Raw genomic sequence first — 23,684 nt, forward strand, 5'->3', positions numbered from 1 at the left:
ATGTCCCACTCTTTGTGACCCTATGGCTCCTCGGTCTGTGGGATTTTCCAGGCAAGAATATAGGAGGAGGTTGTCATGCCCTCATCCAGGGGATCTTCCCAACCCGGGGATCAAACCTGCATAGGATTCTTTACTGCTGAGCCACCAAGGAAGCCCCCAAATTAACTATACTAAAAAAAAGAAAAGAGGAAAAAATAAACGATGAAATTGAGAGAGTTCAAGGAAAAATGTTAAGCTAAGCCTTTCAGAGCCTTGTGGAGTGTCTGAGTGGGAAGGGACTCAGGTCAGCCCTTGGGGGTGACAGTGGAGGAGGAAAGACCCAAGAAACGAAGGGTCCTAGGGGGGTCAGCAACTCCAGGCCTCTGGGGGTCACAGCACACGCTCCTCTTTACAATCCCCGGGGCTGCCTTTACCTATGGACTCTATTTTACAATCTGGGACCCTTGGCTGGCCAAGAGACTTTAGGGGAATTTCGAAGCGTGGAAAGAGAGAAACTAAAGTTGGGAAGGGGAACTAGCGGCCAGGAGGGAGGGTGCATCCTATGGCTCGTTGAGACGCAGGAATTATGTCTAAGATACAGCCTAACCCAACACATTGCCCCTGGGACACCTGCCATTTACTTTGCCTGCTACCTAAACTCTTCCCTTTATTTTGGGAGCTGCCCATCTTGTGACTCAGAGCCCACTATCATACTCAAGAGGCTGAAAATGCCTGTGGATGGCACCCCACCTCTGCTGCACACGGTCAGGCATGTGACCCAGGCTCCACTGGCCAAACACCCCAGCCCAGCGTCTGGAGCCTGGAGCGAGGGAGTGCAGAGGCAATGACCTTGGGAGTGCCGTCTCCCCAGGCTGGTTCGACATGATCCAGGCCAAGCAGCCTTGAACCTGGTTCTCAGTATTTGCTGTGAGTTCCTTCAAGGCCCAAGGTGCTTTAAATTAACTCCTTTTCTGCCCAAATCACCCAAGTTCAATCTCTGTTGTTTGCAGTCTAAAATCGAGGCAGATCCAGCACTTTGTGGGTTACTTGCCCAGGGGTATTTGCAATTAAAATAAGAGGCCCCCTAGAAAGAGGTCCAGGAGATCAAACCAGTCAATCCTAATGGAAATCAACTCTGAATATCCATTGGAAGGATTGTCACTGAAGCTGATAGTTTGGCCCCTGATGTGAAGAGCTGATTCACTGGCAAAGACCCTGGTATTAGGAAAGACTGAAGGCAAAAGGAGAAGAGGGCAACAGAGGATAAGATGGTTGGATGGCATCACCTATTCAATGGACATGAGTTTGCACAAACTCAAGGAGATAGTGGAGGACAGAGGAGCCTGGTATGCTTTAGTCCATGGCGTCACAAAGAGTCAGATACGACTTAAGGACTGATCAGCAACAAGGACCATATTCACCCTAGAGGCTCTAGGGGACAATCTATTTCCTTAACCTTAATCGCATCCTTTTACCATGTAAGGTAACATACTAATAGGTTCTGGGGATGAACTTGTGGGCCATTATTCTGTCTATGACAGGTTGCCTTGTGGCCCACTAAGATTCATGTCTATACCTCATGCAAAATACATTCACTCTATCTAAAGGTCCCCCCAGTTATCATTTCATTACAGCAGCAATTTGAAGTTCAAAATCTCATCTGAATCTCATCAGCTCAAAAGTCTCAGATGTCATCAGCTAAATCATGTAAATTGGGACAGGGCTCTTGTTATGATCCATCCTGGAGCATAATTCCTCTAAAGCAACAAGTTACTTGTTCCCTATATAAGATGATGAGATAGACACAGAGTAATAGACATTCCTGTTTAAAAACAGGAGACAGTGGAAGGAAAAAAGAAAGGGCATTTGTTCTAAGCAATTCTGAAATCCAGCCAGGCAAATCTGTCAGGCCTCAAGGTCTAGAAATAATCCTCTCTGGCTCAGGGATATTCTATGTGGGCTTGCCACTCCATCCTCTGAGTCATCCTTCCCTTCTCATGCAAGGTAGCAGGTATTTGCAGATAAGCACTTTTATCAGCCTGGGTCTTGTCAGTAGACTTCTGGGCATCTGACAGCCTGCGTTCGTTTCATATTCTCTTTCAGTCCAATCTGGCAGTGTTTCTGCTGGTATAACGTTCTCAGTAACCCCATGGGTCTCCTGTGTATGTCATGGGAATTCACTCCATTAGACAAGAGGCTCTTCAACATGTCTTTCCTAGAAAATCCCTCCCTTATTTTTGGCATTTGCTGAGATGGCTTAGGAAACACACACCCTTAAGCTTCTGAGATACTCTTGGGTTTGATTGAAGGGATCTGTGACTCACACCCTTAATCTCTTCAAAGAGCCTTTTGTGTGACTGAATACTTTGAACTTTTGGTCTTTCTAAGGTATTAGCAGAAAGTTGTACAGCTGCACACAAAGCCTGTTCTCTGGAGCATGATTTCCTGACAGGGAACCTCTCAATTTTAGCGTCTTTTCCCAGTAAGACTCGCAATTATCAAGTCCCTCTTTCTTTCTGTTTAACAGTTCTTCTCTCAAGTTCATCTGTTTCTGCTCACAGTTTTCCATAAGCAACAGGAAGATCCCTGCCAACCATACCTTCTACACTGGCTTGGAAATGTCAGCTAAATATCTAAGCTCATCATTTATAAGTTCTGTTTCCCGCAAAACTGCAGGATATAGTCCTTCTAAGATTTCTGTCCCCCCGACAAGGATCCCCTTTCTTCCAGTTTCCAATAATATGATCCTTGTTTCCTCTGGGTCAACACTAATTAAGTTGTTAATAATCATAGTTCTATTAACAGTAGAGTGTAGGCAAACTACATTTTTTTTCCCTCTCTCTATCAAATGTCTCAAAACTCTTCCAACCTCTGCCCACTGCCCACTTCCAAAACCACTCCACATTTTTAGGTATTTTTTAAAGCAACAACCCACTCTGGGCACCAAAGTCTGCATTTTTTTCTAACTGTTGCTGTCATAAGAAATCGCCACAAACGTAGAGGCTTCAAACAACACAGAGGCATTATCTCACAATTCTATAGGTCAGAACTCCAACACAGGGCTCACTGGGCTGAAACTAATGCGTTAGCCAGGCTGCTTTCTTCTCTAGAGGCTCTAGGGGAGCATCTATTTTCTTGCCTTTTTCCAGCTTCTAGAGGCAGTCTACATTTCTTGGCCAATGCCCACTTCCTCCATCTTCAAAGCCAGCAAACATCACATCTCTCTGACCTCCTTTTCATTACCACAGATCTCTGACCAGATAAGAAAGCAGTTCTCTGCTTTTAAGAACTCCCATGATTAGACTGGGCTCACTTGGATAATCCAGGTTAATCTCCCACCTAAAAGTCCTTATCCTTAATCACAGCAGAAAAGTCTCCTCTGGCCACAGAAGGTAACTCATTCACCAGTTCCCAGGATTAGAGTGCTGACATCCAAGGCAAGAGGGTGGGTTATTATTCTGCATGCCATATTACCCACCTCTCTGACCCTCAATTTTCCCATCTATCAAATGGGGATAACATCTCTCCCAGGATTGTCATGAGGACTGAACTGAGGGAGCTTTCAGAAATGGAGAATTTCAAGCCATACCCCAGACCAAGTGACCTAGAATATCCATTTTCAGCAAAATCCCTGGTAGACTGTGATGCCTAGGAAAGTCCGAGATACATGGGCATGTAGAATTTCACACTGGACAGAGAGTCTCACCGCCTGGACTTAAACCCTGCTCAGCCATGAAGTCACTCTAAAATACAGGCTCTCTTCAGGTATCCTCTAAAAGTACTCTGAGCCAGGTTGAATTGGACAGGTTCCAAGGCTAACATATATAACACTTTATGATTTGATGACTAAAGTACTAATGCTGGAACTGCAGGCAGCAGCAGTTTGGTGGATGGGTGGGGTGAGCTGCAGGGGGAGCTTCCCGGCAGCCCTCAAGCCCCATCACTAAGGGACCACCCACTCTGCCTGGCCATGAGGTCAGCTTGGGCCATTGTTTGGGATTTTAAGAAACCAGTGTCTGGGGAGGGAGTGGGAGGGGGGTTCATGTTTGGGAACGCATGTAAGAATTAAAGATTTTAAAATTTAAAAAATAAAAAACTAAAAAAAAAAAAAAAGAAACCAGTGTCTTCCCAGAAGGCTGGGCTGGAGCTGTAATGGATCCTAGTTGTTGCACCTGAACCAACGAAATAGTTGTCAACTATCCCAACTGATTTCCTCCCATGTTGCAGGCAAGGGGAAGAAGGTAGATTCCTTATTTTCTCTGGCCAAGATTATGTGAACACAGCAGCTGCTTCTTGGTGAAGGGAGTTGCATGGAAACTCCCGGGGTGTTGAGCCACCAACTGGCCCAAGCCAGCCCCACTGGAGCCCAGCCTAATGTGCCACTGGCTGGGAGCTAAGGGCTTGCTGCCCCTCCAAGGACAGCTGGCTTTTCCCACAACTTCCCAGGATGCAACACATCTGCCACCTTGACCCAGGCCTGAAAGACCCTCCCTCAACTATGCCCAGAGAGGCCCACTTGGCCCACTGGAGCCCACCCTGCTCCTGGGTGCTTAATGAAGATAAATTCTCCCTGTCCTTACTGAAGCACACACGCAAGGCTGAGTTTAAATATAGCATTCTGGGTCAGCGAGCTGGCCTACTTCATCCTTTTTGTCTATCTCAGGCCCCAAATGAAAAGAGAGGAATTTCTCCATGTTTCACTTGCTCTAAGAGATTGGTCTGAAACTCGGGTGGCGGGGGGGCGGGGGGGGGTGTTGAGAAGCGGAGGTGTCTGGAAGTTCTGTACTGTGGTTACCCAGGTGAAGGTGAGGAGGCTATTGCCAAGACTGACTTGGTGCCCACAGTCAGTGCCAATCCCATGGGGTTCCCCAGCTCCCTGAGAAGGGCAGAAGCTGGGGAAGGCCCTTGCCTGAGGCAAGAGGACTGCCCAGTGGTGCCAGGGACAGAATCTTCAGCAGGGGTACCAGAGCTGGGGCAGGTGTCCCATGGGCTGTGAGAGACCATGCCGCTCAAGGCCAGGGGAAGCCAGCTCTCCACCTGGAGCCCCCAGTGACAGACAGCCTGGAGGAGAGGACCCTGCCCTGGACCTGGGTGGATTCCATGAAGCCTTCCACATGAACGGAGGCACAGACATGGGTGTGCGGCAAATAGTCTAGCCAAAGCTTGAACTCAGGGGTAGGAGAGCCAGAGAAACTTGGCCGGGCCCTTCAAGTCCAGCTCCCAGCACTGAACGCCAAGTTAAGAGCTTTGGATGGAGTTGTAAACTGTTGAAGAAAGCTGAAACCACTGTGGAGGGGGCACCCTTATTTAAAGGTACCCTGGATGACTCTTGCCTAAAAGAAGTGTCGGTCTCCTCCTCTGCACCCAGTGGGGTTCCCTGCATGATGCCTCCAGGGCCTCCTGGCTGACTCTTTAAATGACCCATGAGGTAGGAGTTAGTAGCCTCTGCAATGGAGCTGTGAAAGGTGGTATCACTGGCCTGTATTCTTTTTTTTTTTTTTAACTTGGGTATAATTTTTAAAATTTATTTGTTTTTTATTGAAGAATAATTGCTTTACAGATTTTTGTTGTGTTCTGTCAAACCTCAACATGGATCAGCCATAGGTATTCATATATCCCCTACCTTTTGAACCTCCCTCCCATCTCCCTCCCCATCTCACCCCTCTAGGTTGATACCGAGCCCCTGTTTGAGTTTCCCGAGTCACACAGCAAATTCCCGTTGGCTATCTATTTTACCTGTGGTACTGTAAGTTTCCATGTTAGTCTTTCCATACATCTGGAGCTTGCCCTGGATCCAGGGCTTTTGTTAACTGACTTTGCAAATTACTCTCATTTAAGGAGTGCAGTCAAACTGCTCGCCCTGGGGCTTTACATCCGGCCATGTGACTTGCTTTGGCCAATGGACTGAAGGGTGCCAGTTGGAATCTAGACCTTAAAAGCTTTTGCAGGCTTCTATCTGCCCCCTTGGGCCTCTGCTATCATCCTGAGAAGAACATTCCCTTCAATGAGTTTGCTGGCTGCACGCAGAGGCTCCGACACAAACGGAGCCAGCTTGGATAAGCCAACTCCTGGACCACGTAGAGACTTGTGAGCTAAAGAAGTGCTTATTGTTGCATCTGCCTGAGGTGTTGGGGTTGTTTGTTACATAGCATTACTCTGGTGTTTCACTGATACATTGGGATAATAACAGACCCATTCTCTTGGAGTTGTAGTGAGGATTCAATAAAAATAATCCACTTAAAGCTCTTAGACAAGAATTTCAGTCTGGGAAAATGAACATTTCCAGAGATGGATGACGGTGATGCCTGCACAACACTGGGTGAGCATGCTGGAGCTGCAAGGGTCCACTTATACCCTTATCTCTTTCAATAAATACAGCACTATGCCCACGATCGAATCTTGGTCGAATCTGTAGATGTGGAACACAGATAAGGTGGGCAAAGGATACGGATTTTGGTATCCAAGGTAGGTCTTGTAGCCAGTCCCCCGTGGATACCTATGGATGAATGTATATTTAATGCCACTGAACTGCACATACGGTTAATATGGTAAACCTGACATCATATATATCTTACCACCGATGTATGGATGTGAGAGTTGGACCGTAAAGAAGGCTGAGCACCGTAAAGAAGGCTGAGCACCGAGGAATTGATGCTTTTGAATTGTGGTCTTGGAGAAGACTCTTGAGAGTCCCCTGGACTGACTGCAAGGAGATCAGTCCAGTCAATCCTAAAGGAAAGCAACCCTGAATATTCATTGGAAGGACTGATGTCGAAGCTGAAGCTCTAATACCCTGGCCACCTGATGCAAAGAGCCGACTCATTGGAAAGGACCCTGATGCTGGGAAACATTGAGGGCAGGGGAAGGGAGTGGCAGAGGACGAAACGGATGGATGGCATCACCAGCTCAATGGACATAAGTTTGAGCAAACTCCAGGAGATGATGAAGGACAGGGAAGTCTGCCATGCTGCAGTCCACGGGGTTGCAAAGACTCGGACACAACTTAGCGGCTGGACAGCAACAAATTTTACCATGTTATTTTTTTAAAAAAAACAACAGCATTTAGTCCCTTCCACATAGGAAGTGCCTGATAAATGTTAGCAGTTATTAGAAGGCAAGAGGAGGTGTGTGGTGGAACTGCACACTCTAACCACAGTGTAATGATGATCAATGAAGCCCTCGGGGAAGTGACTCTGGAGTGACTGGCCTCTCTTCACTTCTTAAAGGAAGAGGCATAAAGTCATTCATACTAACAGGCTGAAGGGGCATTTGCAGTGGTCATGTGATAAGGAGAACACAGTCAGAGCTGGAAGACTGTTGGGCAGTGTCTCACTCAGTCCCCTCATGGGGAGAAGGCGAGACGCAGAGAGGCAACTCTGAGGTCACTCAGGAACTCGGTGGCGGATCTAAGATTGGAATCTGGAGGTCTTGACTCCGAGTCCAGTGCTCTTTCTGTTCTGCCACAGACGGGGACACAATAAAGCTCCATCTAACCACTAACTGTGCACTCTCAGGCACCTGCAGACAGGATCTGGGGCTTCCTGGTGCAGCTCAAACCACAAACACAAGACAGCGCACAGAGCAAGTCCTGCCTTTGGGTTCCCTTAACACGTGGTAAGGAGATAATATTTTTTCCCTCTCCGCCTTCTTTTTTTAATTAAGCCAAATATATTTCTGCTTGGGAGCTTTACTCCAGTTTTGGACAGGGTTAATTAAAAGAAAAAATATACATATTAAAAGGCCAGTTTGATTACTGCTACATATTAGTAATGTGATGAATAATTGATTGAATGTCTATGTTAATTGCTTCCTGAATCAGTGATTCTGCTACTGAATACTCCAGGGCTGTTGCTATTTTGAAATGAGTAGTAATTTCACTGCACTGGGATGGCAGAATGTGCCACATGAGTGTCCTCCTGGGTTTAAAGCTGCCTCTACTTCCTGTTCACTCTCTTCATCCTGACTTCTCCGTTTCTTCCCTGTGTCCCAGTCTACCACCCGCTCCAGAGACCAGCGGTTCTCAAGCGTTGGGCTACATCAGACTCCCAGGGGAGCCTGTTGAAATATACATTCCCACCCTCCGGGGTTTGACCTGGCAAACCTGGGAATCTCTATTGTTAACCAGCATCTCAGAGGCAGGGTTGGGGATTTGCTTTTGAAAAGAGCTGGCTGGACTTCCCTGGTGGTACAGTGGATAGGAATCCGCCTGCCAATGGAGGGAACACGGGTTCGCTCTCTGGTCCGAGAAGATCCCACACGTTGCAGCACAGCTAAGCCCACGCTCTACGACCACTGAGCCCCCACTCTAGAGCCCACGAGCCACAACTAATGGAGCCTCTGCGCTGCAGCTACTGAAGCCTGCCCACCTAGAGCCTGTGCTCTGAAACAGAGGCCACCACGATGAGAAACCCGTGCACTGCAACTAGAGGAAGCCCCTGGTCTCTGCAACTAGAGGAAGCCCCTGGTCTCTGCAACTAGAGGAAGCCCCTGGCCACTGCAACTAGAGAGTCGCCCCTGGTCTCTGCAGCTAGAGAGTCGCCCCTGGTCTCTGCAACTAGAGGAAGCCCCTGGCCACTGCAACTAGAGAGTCGCCCCTGGTCTCTGCAGCTAGAGAGTCGCCCCTGGTCTCTACAACTAGAGGAAGCCCCTGGCCACTGCAACTAGAGTCGCCCCTGGTCTCTGCAGCTAGAGAGTCGCCCCTGGTCTCTGCAGCTAGAGAGTCGCCCCTGGTCTCTGCAACTAGAGGAAGCCCCTGGCCACTGCAACTAGAGAGTCGCCCCTGGTCTCTGCAGCTAGAGAGTCGCCCCTGGTCTCTGCAGCTAGAGAGTCGCCCCTGGTCTCTGCAACTAGAGGAAGCCCCTGGTCTCTGCAGCTAGAGAGTCGCCCCTGGTCTCTGCAACTAGAGGAAGCCCCTGGCCACTGCAACTAGAGAGTCGCCCCTGGTCTCTGCAGCTAGAGAGTCGCCCCTGGTCTCTACAACTAGAGGAAGCCCCTGGTCACTGCAACTAGAGGAAGCCCCTGGCCACTGCAACTAGAGAGTCGCCCCTGGTCTCTGCAGCTAGAGAGTCGCCCCTGGTCTCTACAACTAGAGGAAGCCCCTGGCCACTGCAACTAGAGAGTCGCCCCTGGTCTCTGCAGCTAGAGAGTCGCCCCTGGTCTCTGCAACTAGAGGAAGCCCCTGGTCTCTACAACTAGAGGAAGCCCCTGGCCACTGCAACTAGAGAGTCGCCCCTGGTCTCTGCAGCTAGAGAGTCGCCCCTGGTCTCTGCAACTAGAGGAAGCCCCTGGTCTCTGCAGCTAGAGAGTCACCCCTGGTCTCTGCAACTAGAGGAAGCCCCTGGTCACTGCAACTAGAGAGTCGCCCCTGGTCTCTGCAACTAGAGAGTCGCCCCTGGTCTCTGCAGCTAGAGAGTCGCCCCTGGTCTCTGCAGCTAGAGAGTCGCCCCTGGTCTCTGCAGCTAGAGAGTCGCCCCTGGTCTCTGCAGCTAGAGAGTCGCCCCTGGTCTCTGCAGCTAGAGAGTCGCCCCTGGTCTCTGCAGCTAGAGAGTCGCCCCTGGTCTCTGCAGCTAGAGAGTCGCCCCTGGTCTCTGCAACTAGAGGAAGCCCCTGGTCACTGCAACTAGAGAGTCGCCCCTGGTCTCTGCAACTAGAGAGTCGCCCCTGGTCTCTGCAGCTAGAGAGTCGCCCCTGGTCTCTGCAGCTAGAGAGTCGCCCCTGGTCTCTGCAGCTAGAGAGTCGCCCCTGGTCTCTGCAGCTAGAGAGTCGCCCCTGGTCTCTGCAGCTAGAGAGTCGCCCCTGGTCTCTGCAGCTAGAGAGTCGCCCCTGGTCTCTGCAACTAGAGGAAGCCCCTGGTCACTGCAACTAGAGAGTCGCCCCTGGTCTCTGCAACGAGAGAGTCGCCCCTGGTCTCTGCAGCTAGAGAGTCACCCCTGGTCTCTGCAGCTAGAGAGTTGCCCCTGGTCACTGAAACTAGAGTCACCCCTGGTCACTGCAACTAGAGAGTTGCCCCTGGTCACTGCAGCTAGAGAGTCGCCCCTGGTCTCTGCAGCTAGAGAGTCACTCCTGGTCTCTGCAGCTAGAGAGTTGCCCCTGGTCTCTGCAACTAGAGGAAGCCCACGTGCAGCAACGAAGACTCAGCACAGCCAAAAATATAAATAAACAGCAGTGTGTACATGTCAAAAAATTTTTTTAAAAAAAGAAAAGAGCTGGCTGAGGTAGAGACACACCACGAGGGGCCATGCTCCAAACTCTGACAGCAACGGCTTCCTCGCACTGGGTTTCAACCCTCTGCTGCTTGCTGTTGGATCTCTCTCCAGCCCAACTCGTCTAAAATGAATCTGTGGGAGTTCCCTGATTGCCTAGTGGTTACAATTCCAGGCTTTCACTGCCATGGCCCGGGGTTCAATCCCTGGTTGGGGGACTGGGATCCAGCAAGCTGAGTGGGGCGGACAAACAAATGAACAAAATAAATTTGCGATTGTCCTCCCACAACCAGCTTTTCCTCGGTGAACTGCTCAGCAAACATGAGCTCTGCCCAGCCCTACCTGGTCAAGCTCAGAAGCCTCTTTTGTTCTTACCAGCCCTTCCCCCAACATCCATGCAGCAGCCAGACCCTGCCTGTTTCTTCCCATTTCAAACCCCACTGAAATATTCTTTTCTGCAACTTTGGAAGCAGGTTTCCAAGGGTCCTTTTTGTCCTCCAAATGGTCCTTCTCTTGCCTCTGCGTTTCATAGACGCAGTATTTGCCTCTCCGAGATTTTAATCACAACGGATCCTGGCAGTTTTCTTCTGCTTCCTGCATCGTCTCTATTGCCTCTTGGTTTCTTTGCTCTCCGTTTTGGTCCCTGCTTCCTTCAGATGCCTGCTGAGCCTGGAGGTCTATTTCCATTTAGGGGAGAAGCACAAAGAGTTGACAGGGCGCTCTGTGGGGTGGGGTGAACTGGAGAGTGGGCTTCACTGAAGGTGGGCTGTGCGCTGGGAGGCCCTGGCATGGCAGCATCTGTGGCTGTTTCTCTGGAGGGTGCTGAGTTTCCTGAGAGCAGAATCATCCAGTCTTCTGCCTGGCTGTGGGCATTCTGGCCAGGAGTTTACCCCAAATAGACCTTTTCTTCTCCTGACTTAACACGTCTTTCTAATATGGCCTCTAACACCACTCCGAGCCCGAGCTGCGCCTTCAACACACTTCCCACTGGCGCCTCCAGCCACCCCTGCTCCCTGAGACTGCTGAGTTCCAGCCACCCTGGCGTCGGCTCTTCCTCCCCTCCAGGCTGTGGTAGATACCCACTTAAGGGCACAGCTCACATGCTCCAGCTCTGGGCAGCCTTCCCACCACCCTGGACAGCCCTGTGGCCCCTTCTGAGTCTCATGCATCCAGCCAGGTGGCCAAGGGCACTGGCTCTGGAATCGGACTGCCGGATTCAAGGTCTGGGGCCTGGCAAGTGCTGGCCCCTCTGGACCTAGTCACCGCTGCTGCTGCTGCTAAGTCGCTTCAGTCGTGTCTGACTTTACGCGACGTCATAGACGGCAGCCCACCAGGCTCCCCCGTCCCTGGGATTCTCCAGGCAAGAATACTGGAGTGGTTTGCCATTTCCTTCTCCAATGCATGAAAGAGAAAAGTGAAAGTGAAGTCGCTCAGTCATGTCCAACTCTTAGCGACTCCATGGACTTGCAGCCTACCAGGCTCCTCTGTCCATGGATTTTCCAGGCAGGAGTACTGGAGTGGGGTGCCATTGCCTTCTCTGCTGGACCTAGTTGCTGCCCTGCAAAAGGGGCATGACAGCTGCCTCTCCCCCAGAGGGCAAGAGGAGGGGCTGTGTGGGGAACCCAGCACCACGCCTGGTGCAGAGCATGCCGGGAAATGCCAGCTCTTCCAGCCACTGCTGTTAACATTTTGACTTTGAGCTGAGCATGAGACCAGCTTGCACTGTTCCCTGAGAGGAAAAGGTCTCGTGTGCGGGCAGATGGTGCACACAGCCCACTGGGGACGGAGTCTAGGGATCATCTGCTGTTTTCATCTCTAGGGATGAGGGAGGAGAGAGACCATACATCATCACAGGGATCAGGGCTTCCGGGAGACCCTCAGAAGCACCAAGCAGGAGCCAGACCCCTCTCTTTCCTTTGAATGGGATTCTGTTTAGTGCAGAACACACCCTATACCCCACAGATACACGGAATACAGATGAAAGCTCCTGATGGAGGCCTCATCCTATGCTCTCTATGTTCTTATTAACTGAGAACACAGAAAGAAAAACAACTGAACATACTTTGCTTCAACTTATTGTTAAAGACTTCATCAATTGTCAGAGCTAAAGATCCCTTGCAGGATAACTGAGAAGGTGGGGAAACTGAGGCCCAGAGAGGCCAATGGGCTCGTCCAAGGTCATACAGGGTGGCTCAGATGGTTAAGAATCTGCTTGCAATGCAGGAGAACCTGGGTTTGATCCCTGGGTCAAGAAGATACCCTGGAGAAGGGAATGGCTACCCACTCCAGTATTCTTGCCTGGATAATCCCAGGGACGGAGGAGCCTGGTGGGCTACAGTTCACGGGGCTGCAAAGAGTCAGACATGACTGGGCAACTAACACTGTCACTTTCTTTCACTTTCAAAGTCAGAGAGAGGGGTGCAGAGGTGAGAAGAGAGCCTGGGTTCCCAAATGCGAGACCCACAGCCACCCTGGCCTCTTCACGTCCCTACCACCCACTTCGCCCTCCAACAGTGGTTACCACTGTCTCTGGAGGCTTTCATAACTGAGCCCCCTCCCTGCCCCCAGGTCCTCTCCAGCCTGTCCTAGGAAGGGAGAAGGCTAAGAGGTGAACCATCCCTAGATTTACTCCCAAAGAGATGATAGAAGGCACATGGAGTTTGTTTCCTTGGGTTTCCCAGAAAGCACAAGTGGTAAAGAACCCACCTGCCAGTGCAGGACACATAAGCGATGTGGGTTCAGTTCCTGGGTTGGGAAGATCCCCTGGAGGAAGGCAAGGCAACCCACTCCTGTATTCTTGCCTGGAGAATCCCATGGACAGAGGAGCGTGGCAAGCTGCAGTCCCTAAGGTTGCAAAGAGTTGGACATGACTGAAGCAACTTAGCATGCCAAGGCTTGCAAGGAGTTTGTGTGTTTGCTTTGTTTTAAAAGTGCTATACTGGTATTAATAGCACTCGTTTCTTTTTATTTAACTTGTGGACAAAGACTTATAGATGGGTGCCAAAATAAATCCTTTTTTGCAATCCAGAACTCATTGTTCAGTATGAGTTTTGACACAGATGAGAAGGAATACATTTTTGTTTTTAAAGGGTGCCATATTGGAACTTCCTTGGTGGTCTGGTGGTTAAGAATCCACCTTGTAATGCAGGGCACATGGGTTTGATCCCTGGTTGGGGAACTAAGATCCCACATGCTGCAGGGCAACTAAGCTCAGGTGCCACAACGAAAGATCCTGCATGATGCAACAAAGATCCAGTATGCTGCAACTAAGACCCAACACAGCCAAGTAAATAAATAAATTTTAACCAAAAAATTAAAAAATGAAAAGTGCCATATTAAGAAAAGAGGCACTATACTTAATCAAGATTCTTAGCTAACAGAGAGCAGGTCATTTTCTTTGAGTTATTTTTTCTGCCTGAGTCTCAGTTTTACTCATCTGTAAAACGGGTATAATAAATTTCACAGACTCACGAAAATTAAAGGAGACAGGGGTAAATGTACCCAGCCTAAAACTAGGTACACCACTGGTGATCAATAAATGTTCACATTTCTCTTCCTCAACCTTGGTATACAGCATCTCTTCCACTGGATATTGGAAGCAGCCACAGAATGTAACAGGTGGCCATAATCTAGCTCATCACTGAGTTATTTAAAACAAAATATTACAAGCCCCCCTGTCGTCCAGCAGCACAGACGTCAGAGTAGATGGACTCGATGTTCTAGGGTGCGGTGGTTTAGAATCACGGTTGTAACGTCCACAGCAGAAGGGCATTTGCACCCGACTTACTAGGTACTGGGCCCCATGCTCCGCCTGCAGGACACCATTCCTCCCCCACCCCAACTCTGCGGAGGCCGCTCCATTATCATCCCCACTTCACAGATGAGAACACTGAGAAACGAATCAGAGAAAAACAACTGGTCATACTTCACAATTCTATCCGTATAATAATAGAATAAGGAAAAGGCCAGAGGGGCACGCAAAATACAATCGTGGTCAAATTTTTTCTTCTATTTAAAAAATTTATATAATGTTGATTTATTACCTCAGTGTGGGATCACAGAAAACCACCAGACAGGCCCAGTGGAAACCCCAGCCCTGGGGCGTGCCCACCGTGTGGCCTTAGACGAGTCAGTGTGGGGGTGTGCCTCAATTTCCCATTTGAGATATGAGTGAAATTTGGGGGTGATTTGTATTTTCTTTTTTTCCTTATCTCTAATTTCAAACTGGTCTTTAGTTTCATTATACCTATACTACTTGGATAACAAAGAGAAAAGATATTTTAAAACAATATCTACTTTTCATAATGTTTTAAAGGTTAAATTAGGTCATAAGCATAAGGAACCTGACAAAACTTATGATATTCATTAAAAAAAATAAACAGGTCTCAGCAGGGTAGGGGAGGGTTGCCATATTTATACCAACAGTTAACATGTTCATTTTAGCGCTTCCCTGGTGGCTCAGCCATAAAGAACCCATCTGCAGTGCAGGAGACGGGTACTCGATTCCTGGGTTGGGAAGATCCCTTGGAGGAGGCTTGCGGCAGCCCACTCCAGTATCCTTGCCTGGAGAATCCCATGGACAGAGGAGCCTGGCAGGCTCTGGTTCATGGAGTCACAAAGTGTTGGACACGACTGAGGCAACTGAGCATGCAACATGTTCATTTTATTGTGTGTTTGGCAAAAGATATGCCTGGTACCTCAAACCAGTGGTTCATATATGTTACTGCTTAGGAGAAATCTAAGTTTTTTAAAAAGCATGATTTAAAGAAACACATGGATGGGAGAGAAGTTCCTGGGCTCTTGCTACTCAAAGTGTGGTCCTCAGACCAGCAGGCACCATCAGTTGGGAGCTTGAGAGAAAATCCAGGTGCTCAGAACAAACCCACGGAATCAGAATCTGCATTTAACAAGATCCCCAGGAGTATCATACGCACATTAGAGCTTGAGAAGCACTGAGTTGAGTGATAAACAAATGTGTCAAAGCCACCAAGTTGCCACAGGAAACCCTGACATAGGCCTTCGAGACCTGGACACCAGCCCAGCCTCTCCGACTTCTTAGTCAGTCTCTCCACTTTATGCACGGTGATGAGGCTCAGAGAGGAAGGGCGCCTTACCCGACGTCACCCAGCAAGACAGGAGCGAAGCTGGCCTAGGATCTCAGACTTCTGGTGTCTCAGGCCCCAGCCTTAGTTTCCAAGGCACACCCAGGGGAACACAGGGTGCTAGAAACCCACGGCCAGGCCAGAGCCGACCCGGAGTCTCCAGTGGCCCAGGCATGCTCATTAATCCCCTGACCTTGGAATGGGATGTTTTCCTGAGAGGAGCAATCAGTGCCTTTGGGGACAGTAGAGCCCCGGGATGCGGATTCCGAGAGAGCCGGGGCTGCAGAATGCAGACTGTGTCCTGCCAGCTTGCAAAAGAACAGCCTGTCCTGGCAAGCTCGTGGGGACGCGCTCCCAGTGGTGTGGTGGGGACAAGTGGAGTTACCAGGGAGCCCGGGTTCTCCCTGGGGTGGCTGGTGCGGACCCAGGGCACTGTGCCACTGGGCAAGAGCACCAGTTGGGCCCATTGCTATCACTGATGAGCGCTCTGGTTTTCAATCATCCACTTCGCATTCAGAAAACACTTATTCAAATACCTCCTCTATTCTCACTCTATCCCATGCTCTACGCCTTGAACCCTGGGCTGTGACACAATTCCAGAATCTCACAGAACCCCAGTCTCTGTTCCAATGTCAGTAGCCGTGCGGTCTGGGGCAAAGGGCTCAGCATGTGTGAGCCTCAGTTTCTGCTTCCAGGAAATGGGTATGGTGGCACACCTACCGGAACAGTTAAAAGGAAAGTGGCAGATTTTACCAAGTACTGATGAGAACATGGAGCCACAGGAAAACTCTCCGATGTTGCTGGTGGGAGCATGAAATAGGACAGCCTTTCTGGAGACAAGTGTTGACAGTTTCTAGGAAAGTTAAACCTATACCTACCCTGCGACTCCCAAATCCCACTCTGAATGAGGGAAATGAAAATACACGTCCATATGCAGACTTGAATATTCATAGAGATCTAATTCATAATAAACTTACATAAGAAATACGCTATATGCCCACCCACAGGAGGACAGACAAACCTCCTATAATGGACTCCTACAGAGGACTACTAGACAGCCCTGAAAAAGAAGCCCCACCCCCTATCCCCCCCCACCCCCATGCATGACAACATGAAGAATCTCACAGACATGCTGGTGAAAGAAGCCAATCAAGACGAACACCCCAGGGGATTCTACTGATCGAAGCTTCAAGAGTAAGTGGAAGTGATCCCTAGTGATAAAAGTCAGAACAGTGGGTACCTCCGGGTTCAGCAGCGAAAGGGCAGGCGGGAGCCGCCCAGGGACCCAGAAACGTGCTGGATCTGGGCTGCAGTCACACAGGCATAAACAGAGGGAAAAGTTTATCCACTGCGCACTTCAGATTTGCTCACTTTATGATGTAGTTCTACTCAGTGGGGGAAAGAGAGAGAGAAAGCATGTGAGAGATGTGGCGGGGGGCGGGGGATTCCTCCGTCACGGCAGTGTTCTGAGGATAAGGCTAAAGGACAGGATGTGCAGTTGCTGGGGGATTCACAGTCAGTGGCCACTGTGGAGAGTCAGGCTCCTTGCAGGCTATGGTTTCTTGCTCTGTAAAGGGGGAACAAGGAGGGCTCATAGCTCACTCAGGGGGATGAGGCTACAAAGGTGCCCAGAACAGGGTCTGCCACTGGGTGGCCGGGACAGGGGTGGTCTCTGTCTGCGCTGGGAGAATAGTATTGCCCGTGGGGAATACTCCACAGCCACAGAAAAGGCTTGGACCTAGAAAGTTTGCCCCAAACTGCTTCCCTTCCCCAGCCCCTCCATGGATGTGGTAGACATCAGCCCATCAAGCTTAATGACGCCACTAACACCCCCTGACACGTGGGAGCTCTGGCTCCCCTGATCACAGAGAGGCCCAGGGAGGCTCACACAGCCACAGCCCGAAGGCTCTAACAGTGAGCATGGCCCCAGGTCCCAGCACCCTGGGTCAACGGCGGGAAGCATAGGCTATGGGCCTCACAGAAGCGAGGGGGGGGGGGCCGGGGGTGGGCAGTGAGGCTTGAGTCCAGGCAGAGACCCTAACTCCTGTGCTTACCCCACTGCAGCAGCAGTAACCCTGGAAACGCACTTCATACGAAAGGACACTTACCGGCTATGGGACTCCTGGGAGGAGTTTCGGGCCTCAGTTTCCCTCCTTTGGAGGAACCGAAGCTTTTGTGAGGGCAGGGGTTTCTGTGTGTCTTGTTCTCCTGCGGCATAGCCATACAGCGCAGTGTGTGGCACACAGTGGGTGTCCAGGAAGTAGTTCTTACACAGGAAGTCGGTGATTCTGTGAGTGCACATGGCATTCGAGGTTGGCTGGCCAGGCCTCCTCTCACTTCACCCCTGCACAAGGAGCCTCCTCCCGCCCCCCCCCTCCTCGCCCTGTGCTTCTGTCTGTGGGCCTCAGCCCGGTCCACAGTGCCTCCTCCCAGCCACCCCTTTCCTGTCTGTCTGCTCCCATGCATTGCTCTCGGCCAAAACTTTCGTGCCTGGGAGGAAAGTCACAGCCTTCTCTTTTCTGACCTTTATAGCATTTCAGAGAAGGGCGCCACTCCAAAGACCAGGTGTGGACCAACCCCGGGTCACGGGTTAAACCTGGCTGCCGTCTGTTTCTGTAAATCAAGTTTTAATTGAACACAGTTACTCTCCTTCGTCTATGGCTGTTTACACACTAAAACACCAGAGTTGAGAGGCTGCTGCTGAAACTGACTACAAAGCCTAGAATATCCACTACCTGGCTCTTTGCAGAGAAAGTTTGCTGAACTCTGACACAGATTAAGTGCAGATCTTACACATAATCTTTTGTTGCATCTTCACAACAGCTCTACCACTTTTATGCCCATTTTATGGATGTGGAAACTGAGGGTCAGGGATGAAGGGTCTTGTCCAAGGTTGGGTATCCAGTAGGTGGCAGTACTGGGATTTGAATCCACCAATGTCCCAGAGTCCAGGAACAGACTAATTATTAATACAAACAGGGTGAGATGGTTGGATGGCATCACTGACTCAATGGACATGAGTTGGAGCAAACTCAGGGAGACAGTGAAGGACAGGGAAGCCTGGTGCGCTGCAGTTCACGGGGTCGCAAAGAGTCAAGACACAACTTAGCGACTGAACAACAAGCAGATCAACACAGTGAGTCTAGTTTGCAAGATGCAAGGAGGTGACACAAGCCCAGGAGAAGTTCTGTGGATGAGGGTAAACGAGGCCAGAGCAGCCCAGAAGGCCCTTGGAAGCAGCAGGATCTGCCTGAGTCATTCAGGGAGAGGAGAGTTAGCCGGATGAGGGGAGGAAATATGGAAGGGTGGGCCAGCTAAGTGGGACAAGGCAGGGCACGAGCCAGCTGGGGAAGCTTGGCCCAGAGCCGGGGTGCTGGGGAACTACAGAAAGACACTCTTGAAATGATGCTTATCTGTCTCCCGGGCCCCAAAAGGCTGCCAAGTCCACAGGAGAAGGAGAGACACGCTGCAGCAAATTCCATACCTAGGCATTGTGAGGATTCCGAATTTCCTGAAAAGGGCAGAAGTGAAAGCCGGGTACCTTTCGGCAGGGCGGGTTATAAGCAAGGTTTTCCTTGTGGCCAAAATGTTGGCAAAAACTCCCTAAAGGCATGAGTCATGTGGACTTGGGCGAGCAAGTGAACTATGTGACTTGACTTTCTCAACTGTGAAATGGGGAACGCCATGGGCTAGTGGAAAGGGTAAAAGCGCTGTTATTCGCAGAGCACACCAAACAGTGCCTGGCACAGAGTGAGCGCTGTAGAAAGGTTCGCTAGGTAGACACAGGACATAAAGAAGATCTAGCTTCAGCAAATAAACTCCCAATTTTTTCGCCCCCAAATGATTCACGGGCTGTTCAGAATTCACAGTGCCTGATGTGGTTAATTTAAACACTGCCGCAGAATGGCGAGCCTGAACGGCATTTCAATGAACACAAACCTTATTTTTAACAAGACACACTGGCACTTGCGAGAACATTTAAAAATACCTTCCTCATTCCAAAGCTGCAACCAGGTCCGGGGAGAAATCCTCTGTTTTTGGGGTCACTATTTTCTCCAGGAGCTAGGCTCCAGAGTTGCTGTAGGAGCTGCTATGGGTATCCAGGGGGCTGAAAGTGGGAAAGAGAATTTGTGGACTGTCGATCAAACATCCAAGCTGACACCTGTCGGTCTGCTTGCTCATCTGTGGACTTGAGGGGGGGGGCGTCCTCAGACAGATTCTGCATCTTGTTTCATTCAGCAAATACATAGGGATACCTACTGCCCTGTGGACACGGGGATGGGTCCTCACTCCTGGGGCTCACTTTCCAGGAGAGAGACAGATAATGAACGTGGAGATGAATAAATAGGCCAATGAGATCATTCCGAGGGATTCTATGTACTTTGGAGAAAGTCGAAGGGGAAAATGGGACCCCTGTGTGCATGGAGGGTGAGGGTATTAGGATAGTGGGGGAGGGCTTCTTGGAGGTGGTGATGTTCGTGATGCAAATGGAATGAGGAGGAGGGATCTGTCCTGTAAGGTCTGGGGAAGAGTGATGAAGGCAGAGGGAGCGTGGAGCCTGGTGACTGAAGAACCAACAGGAGCGTGGGGTGTGGAGTGTGACGGGCCATGAGGAGAGCGGCTGTGATGCAGGGACCCATGTGAAGGCCTGCAGGGCTCGTGGTTACAGACGCTGCATGGACAGCACTAGGGCGGGACAGTGGCTCAGGGAGCCGTGGGGAAGCCGCTGCACAGCCCCCCACTGCCTTCCTATGAACAGTGCCCCTTGCATCACTTAATCTGGCAGTTCTGTCGGGCCACCGTGCCAGGCACACGGTAGATATTTCATAAATGTTTAGTGAACAGTGGTAAAAACCAGCTTTGCTTTGCTGTCTGTGACAGGCTCCCAATCTCCAGCAAACCTGCTTGTTTTTAAACGAAGCGCACGCTTCGTCTATTTTCTTCTTTTTCGGACGGTTCTCGCGTGTTTCTTCTCATCTCCTTGGTTTGCCAGTCTACTGGACCAAAGATCAAGACTGTGGGGCATCTTGCAGCCCCACGAGAAGCAGGGGACATCTGGGTCCCGTCTCTCTCAGCCCCATGGCCGAGAGGACTGCAGTTTGATCGATGCTTGGGGTTGCAATGAGACACTGATGTGCAAGTGTTCGAGGAACAACACATAGAGGAGAGTCTACCCACTAACACCATTTCCTCCAGCACCGCCTGGACTCCCATAGCAGTGCAGAGGGTGTGCTGGGTCTGTACCACAGCACGTCCAGAAGCCGCCTGAGAGAGACCGTGACTCCTTGACCCTGTTTATTCCCAGTCTGAGAATATTCAATTCTTTGCAGTGAGAGATTCTGAGATTGTAAGCTCCTGTTCCACCTCTTATCCAGGCATTTCTTTTCTTTTCTTTTCTTTTTTTAAAATATTGATTGTGCTGGGTCTTAGTTGCAGCATGTGGGATCTTTAGCTGTGGCATGTGGGATCTAGTTCCCTGACCCGGGATTGGACCTGGGCCCCGTGGACTGGGAGCAAGAAGTCTTAGCCACTGGACCACCAGGGAAGCCCCCAGGCATTTCTCACTGCAGGTGACTGACTACAAAAGATACAGGTTGTGTTCAACGTATTTCATGGACAGTATCAGGCAGCTTCTCAAACGTGACCTTGTGAAATCCCCGCTGCGAGGGAACCTGCAATTCCCAATCTACAGATGAGGAAAACCGAGGCCAGAGGAAGTTATGGGAGGAACAGGATTCGTCTCTGGTGGCGTTCAGATCCACCTGGGTCTTCTGCCTCCACTCCGAGGGGCCGGCACGAATGTGGAAGCAGAGTGTCACGTCATGAACTGGGCAGGAGCCGCGAGGGCCACCGAGCCTCGGTTGCCAGCAAGCCCTCCACACTGACTGGACAGGAACGGGGCAGCTGTGGCTGGGACCCCAAGGGCAGCTGCTCGGGGAATCCAAGCCAGCAGGTCATGGGCCAAGCCAAGCTGCCGCTTGCTGGGCTCTGCGAACACAGCAGCAAACTGGACAGATTCAGTCATGGCCCTCTGCAGTGGATGGGACGGCTAGATGCTGGTCAGTGAGCCAAAGGGACTTGCTGGGAAGGGAGCTGTGAGCTTGGTATTGAGGGAAAAGCAGACCCTGGTCAGGTGGAGACAGTGAGAGGAGGCAGTGGGGAGGAGGGGCCAGCAGATGTGGGGGGAACAGAGGCTACTGTGAGGAGACAGGAGAGGAGGGGGCCAGCAGGCAGGGGTGAGGCTGGCCTGGCATTTCCTCCGAGGGGTCTGATGGCTGGAGGAGGCCCCACAGGCAGGAGGATGCGTCTACGGATCCAGCTCACCCACTGGACTGGGAGGTTTGAATTCAGACAGGGCTTTCCCTAGCGACTTTTCTTGCTCCCCTTCTGTTGGTCTGATAGAGCCTGAAAGTGAAAGTGAAAAAGTCACTCAGTCGTGTCCGACTATTTGCAACACCATGGACTATACAGTCCATGGAATTCTCCAGGCCAGAATACTGGAGTGGGTAGCCTTTCCCTTCTCCAGGGGATCTTCCCAACTCAGGGATGGAACCCACGTCTCCCACATTGCGGGCGGATTGTTTACCAGCTGAGCCACAAGGGAAGCCCCTGATAGACCCTACAGGGTTCCAGATGGGGGCGGCCCTCAAGTGACCGCTGGATCTCTATGGGCTTCCTGACATGTGGGCCCTTGTGTACCCAGTAGAATCTGCAAATACCACAGAACCAGAGACACATGGATCGAAGTCCTGAAAACCGTGTAGAGTCGAGCTGGCCACTCTCTCCTGAAAGAAGGTGACATTTAGCTTGTGGCTGATACTCACATGATTCCCAGGGGCTATGCTCCCTGAACATCCTGCCTTAATCCCCTATTGATTACTTCCTACTGCTGGGTGATCCTAAGGCTCTAACTTCCCATTCCATCACTTTCCAGCACTCACCCCTGATTCCACATATGCAATCCACATGCCTGCTTGGCATCAAGGCTGGGATAACTAACACGAATGCTAAAATGACCCCACCCCACCAAGCCTTCTCCTCTGGGCTCCCTACCTGGGCAAACAGCCACAGGCACCTTCCCAGGTACTCAGCAGAAAAGCAGCAAAGCCATCCTTGACTCCTCTGGTTCTCTCAGTGTTCGTACCCAATCCCTTGGCAGCCCCAGTGGTGCCATCACCAAATACATCCTAAACCGGAGGCTTGCCACCTTCTCCCAGCCACATCCAGGGCCAAGCCACCACTGTCCATTGCAACCCAGCTGGCTGCAGCAGCCAGAGCAGCCAGAACGGGTCTTTTCAAAGCACAGATTAAACCATGTTATTCCCCTGCTCATATCTCTCCAGTGGTTTGCACTGTAATTAGAATCCAGGGCAAGATCCATTCCGTGGCCTGCAAGACCCCTCCTGGTCTGGCTCTGCTCACCTTTCCAGCTTCTTCTTTGCCTCTCCTCACCTTTCCAGCTTCTTCTTTGCCTCTCCTCCTCAATCACTCTTTATATCTATCTGCCTTCTCTCCACCTCACCAGCACACAGCTTTGCTATGACAAACAGATGGCATATTAAAAACCAGAGACATTTCTTTGCCCACAAAGGTCCATACAGTCAAAGCTGAAGGTTTTCCAGTCGTCATGTACGGATGTAAGAGTTGGATCATAAAGAAGGCTGAGTGCCAAAGAATTGATGCTTTTGAATTGTGGTGCTAGAGAACTCTTGAGTGTCCTGTGGACTGCAAGGGGACAAAACCAGTTAATCCTCAAGGAAATCAACCCTCAATATTCACTGGGAGGACTGATGCTGAAGCTCCAATACTCTGGCCACCTAAAGCGAAGAGCTGACTCATTGGAAAAGACCCTGATGCTGGGAAAGATTGAGGGCAGTAGGAGAAAGCAGCGACAGAGGATGAGATGGTTGGATGGCATCAGTGACTCAATGGACATGAGTTTGAGTCTGGCATGCTGCAGTCCATGGGGTCGCAAAGAGTTGGACACGAGTTAGCGACGGCACAGCAGCAAACAGCAGGATCTTTGCACTTGCTGTTCCCTCTGCCTGGACTGCTTTCTCCAGATGCGCCTGCCTCCCTCCCAGGATTCTGACCCAACGCCATCGTTCCCCTTCACAGAGGCCTTCCCTCCCTGCCTTGCCTGGGGCTGCCTCCCCATCACCTGCTACTACATCACTCTCAAATCTGCCTTCTCTATTTGTTTATGCGTCTAACGCCTCTGTAGTGCCCAAACAGTGTGAGCTCCATGGGAACACATCCTTTCCGTCCTCTCTGTTTAGTTTGCCGGGGTACCTCCAGCATCCAAAAGGGCGCCCAGAAGATATGAGGTCCCAGTGAGCACCTGCCGACTCGCTGACTCACTCGGCATCTTCACTCAGACTGCTCCCTCCTCTGCAGGGCC

The 23,684-nt window shown here is 50.7% G+C and overlaps 1 non-coding gene across 1 annotated transcript; it reads left to right on the top strand.

Annotated features, from left to right (window-relative positions):
* Positions 1-13,130: 13,130 nt before the first annotated feature.
* Positions 13,131-13,255, top strand: LOC138424966 (small nucleolar RNA SNORA40). Its single transcript, XR_011251057.1, has one exon. It is a non-coding gene; the product is annotated as a small nucleolar RNA SNORA40 (small nucleolar RNA).
* Positions 13,256-23,684: the final 10,429 nt, after the last annotated feature.

The sequence above is a fragment of the Ovis canadensis genome, chromosome 19 (genome assembly GCF_042477335.2).
Source record: "Ovis canadensis isolate MfBH-ARS-UI-01 breed Bighorn chromosome 19, ARS-UI_OviCan_v2, whole genome shotgun sequence".
Classification (NCBI taxonomy): domain Eukaryota; kingdom Metazoa; phylum Chordata; class Mammalia; order Artiodactyla; family Bovidae; genus Ovis; species Ovis canadensis.